The sequence below is a fragment of the Poecilia latipinna genome, unplaced genomic scaffold (genome assembly GCF_001443285.1).
Source record: "Poecilia latipinna isolate Pla-1442-1.1 unplaced genomic scaffold, P_latipinna-1.0 Scaffold357, whole genome shotgun sequence".
Lineage (NCBI taxonomy): Eukaryota > Metazoa > Chordata > Actinopteri > Cyprinodontiformes > Poeciliidae > Poecilia > Poecilia latipinna.
Genome location: NW_015112973.1, coordinates 156,699 through 160,506, shown reverse-complemented (window position 1 = coordinate 160,506; position 3,808 = coordinate 156,699). Strand labels below are relative to the sequence as shown.

At 40.4% G+C, this 3,808-nt stretch overlaps 1 protein-coding gene across 4 annotated transcripts in view; it reads right to left on the bottom strand.

Annotated features, from left to right (window-relative positions):
* pip5k1ca (phosphatidylinositol-4-phosphate 5-kinase, type I, gamma a) overlaps positions 1–3,808 on the bottom strand; it is a 60,137-nt gene that overhangs the window by 40,634 nt on the left and 15,695 nt on the right. The window lies entirely within an intron of this gene.

Below are 3,808 nucleotides of genomic sequence, written 5' to 3'. Positions count from 1 at the left end.
TGACTTAGACTGAGTTGGTCCCTCTAAAAAAGAGTACATATTCCCAATGTTTACTTGATTTATTGAACAAACTAGTCCAAGCAGATGGTGAGAACACCCTGGTCCCTTATTAGCAGTGCATATTCTTCATTTTATATAACACAGTAAAAGGATAAGAGAAAGCAGACTGATGGAAAAAAATCCTTTAGCTATGCCAACCCATCCATTAGAGTCATCAGCGACAGAGAAAGAGGCAGAATTATTAATATTAATAATAATAATAATAATAATAATAATAATAATAATAATAATAATAATAATAAATACTTCCTGGCTGTAAGTGGCTTATAGATTGATTCCTTAGAGAGGCTCAGATTGGAGCTATGGTGACTGATGCAAAGCAGGCACTGAAAGCCCTGTTACAAATGTCCCAAGTCGGTTCAGGCTTTCTTCCCTTCATGGTGATTTTAGGCCTAATGGTCAGTGAATCAGCTTGTCTGTTGCTGTGGTCAAGACGGAAAAATCCCAATACATATTTGAGGAATAGCAATAAAATTCGGGACACAAATTCCTGCTTCTCATGGGAAAATGATGCATGGACCCATAAATAAAAGAAACTGGAAGCAAGTGCAGGGCAGTGTGCTCTTTTCATCCAGTACTGGGACGACTGTGACCCAAATTCAGTCATCAACACATTACCGACACGAAAATGTTCACTTTTCTGCTGCTGACGAATCAAACATACATTTTTTTTTTGAAAAACCAAATAAATAAAACGCTACTCTGCTACCATTCTGTATTGCTCTTCACCAACTAATTTCACATTCAAATTGAGCGGAAAGTGGTTAAAATGACTACTTTTTTTTGTTACTGACAGCAGCTAATGACTCTAGACAAAATGTTGCTGTGGTTGTGAAGGAACCCTGATGATTACATATTAATTTCACACCGTGGAACAAACTAATGGACCAGGTGGGAATTGAAGTGTAATTTTTTTTTTCCCCTTCGGAGAGGCTTGAAAGCTCACTGGACTTTGAAATGGAAATTTAAGTTGAAGGAGACCAGAGAGAAATGTACATTAAACAGGAACCTGGCAGGTCGGACAAGGCTGATTATAGTGCCTCGCGAGTTTACACGTCCCTCGGACTTTTTCATATGGCGTCTTGTCAGATCCACGTTTCGTATTGTATAATCTTCAGATTGTATACAATTGACCAACACAAATCAGTGCATAATAGTGAAGAGGAAGGAAAATGACCCATTGTTTCCAGGAGCTTTGCAAATAGCTAAACAGCGAATAGCTCAAATCTGAAAAAATACTTGAGGCCCCTTCTAAAAAACGCAAAAACTACCTGATTTAATAGTTCAAACACCCAGTACAACTCATATTAATACACGGAGTGGAAACCGGCTCAGCACTACTGCTAACAGAAGCTAACATCTACAGTCTTCCTTAACTCTGCTTTCAGGGGTACAGCCAGTCAGCGCCAAACAAAATAAATGCCATCAAGTGGCATTGCGCCAAGGTCTTTCAGCTTCCCTATCTGCATTTTTTGTCAAATATCCACAATTGGGTGAATTTTCTGAAAATAATAGACTTATGTTTGGCAGAGAAATTTGACACAAGCTGCTTTGGCAAATACTCAACCACGAACAGGCGGGTGGTTCGCTGTATTGCGTCAGAGCGCCACAGTTTTCAGGAGTTTTTAATGATTTTCAATACGATTTACGCAACCTGGACCATTCTAACACACGAACATTAGAGGGGAACCAGATGACAGTGATGCTTCGAAGCTTGGGTTCATCAAAATGAAGCATAATGTTAAAACGGGGGAGGACTATGGAAAACTGACTTCGTTTTTTAGTTTTATATCACATTATAATGTTATTCAGTCATCCAAAACACATCTGGACTGTTATTTTGATTTATTCAGACACGTTCGAGAAACCTTGAATATTTACACAAAATTCCACCTTCATAAAAAGCAGAGCTCCACCCGACTAGCAGCAGCAACAACTTGAACTTGTCATACAAACTATAACGCTTTGTTTCCCCACATGGATAATAGCAAAAGGCAAACAGGTCTTCTTCCTACCAGGTTTCTTACTACCAGTCTTAGTTAGTATCCGGCCTTTTAGCTGCTTTTGTGATTAATGTAAATCTCTAGTTTAAGTTTAAGCTGTCTTTGTAGAGCTGCGCATGTCCTGTGTTGTGTGGAGTAGTAAAGTAAATGGGTCTGAAAACAGCCTTCACTTTACAAATGTTCTGGTTTTAAAACATTTTCCGATAAATGCTTTCTATTTCCTCCACTTTATGCACTACATTGTGTCGGTTGGTGAAAAAAATAAAGTGTGGTTGTAATTTGCCAAAATGTAAAAAAAAAAAAAGGAAAAAAAAGCGTTCAAACTATGCAGATGTGTAGCTGTGTGTTTGTGAGAATGCGATACCCTCCCACGAGAAGGTCAGATTGTAAAAATACAACAACTAATGAAAATAGGTACTAAAGCTGATCTATTTTCAAACACCCACTCTAATAATGCGAATGCGTCTGGAGTAATGACTCACAGATATCTCCTTAGTGCGTCTCAATAAACAGCCTGGTTTTCTGAGCAAAACTGAAAAACAGTCAGCAGCAAAGCGACTCACACACACTCATACGTAAGGGCACACATAATTATGTAATTTCACTATGTTGTCCACTACTGAGGTTGTGTGTCAGAATCGAGGTTGATCCTCGCTGATCCTTAAAATACAGATGTCAGCCAAGAGAAAGAGGCCCTTATTTGGACATATGAGAGGAGAGAGAGGGAGTAAGGGACTGATAATAGAAATAAAGAGCGGGTTGGTCGGCCTCAGCCCTTTGTTCGTGCTGAGAGCAGGACCTTGTCCAGCCGTGGTGACTCAGTAAGGTAATCTGCTCTAACTACAGAAGGAACAAAGCTGCACAACAATACGGGTTCGCGTTGGCGCCGCGCGTCCCACGCAGGCAGAACCAGATCCACACTGATGGCCAATCGCAACCTGCTGAAATGATTAATCAGATTAATTGTGATTGAAATGATTGTTGGCCAATAGTCGATTAATCGCTAACCAACTCAACTGCTGAAAGAACAACATGCTAAGATGAGTAATTAAACTAAAACGTTTTAATTTAAGATAAAAAAAAAAAAACAACAACAAAAAAACTTGTCTGTAAATATGCTTTGTAAGTTTTTGTGCTTTTAAGGGTCACGAGGGTCACACTCTGCATGCCAGTGATATGTTTGGGTGTGCTGGACGGACTCTCCCTGCTCTTGATATAAATTTTATTGACAAGATGCGAAAGCCAACGGAGAGCAGTCTGGATACGGTGATGAAGAAGAGGAGGAGAGCCAGAGAGAAATGTGCCGCGATGATATGGCAATAGCATGTTTCCCCGTTGCTGTGCAGCGCCGCGCTGGCTGCCGAGCAAGATGCACTCCATGAATTTATCACTCCGCCACTTGAAAGAAAGCTGCCTCTATCTGCCTCCGTGCAGAGTGTGGCTGCAGTAAGTGTGGCTTAAGAGGGAAAATCCTTCCTGCAGCTGCTGGAGGTCAAGATGAATGCTCAGAGATAAGCCAAGAGCAGCAGCCCCAGACTTCTGCGAAAATACAAAATAACTGAGCCATTAACTCGGTTTACTGTTGCTTATTTAGCTGTAACTCTGCCCGCAAACAGAAACTGACTCTAGAAAAGCAATAATCATATATACTGAGGTAATTCAGCGGCAGGGAAAAGTACAATAAAGCGGTACAACAGCCTTATACCCGTAGAAGTGGCGGTTAGCTGAAAATATGTGATAGGAAC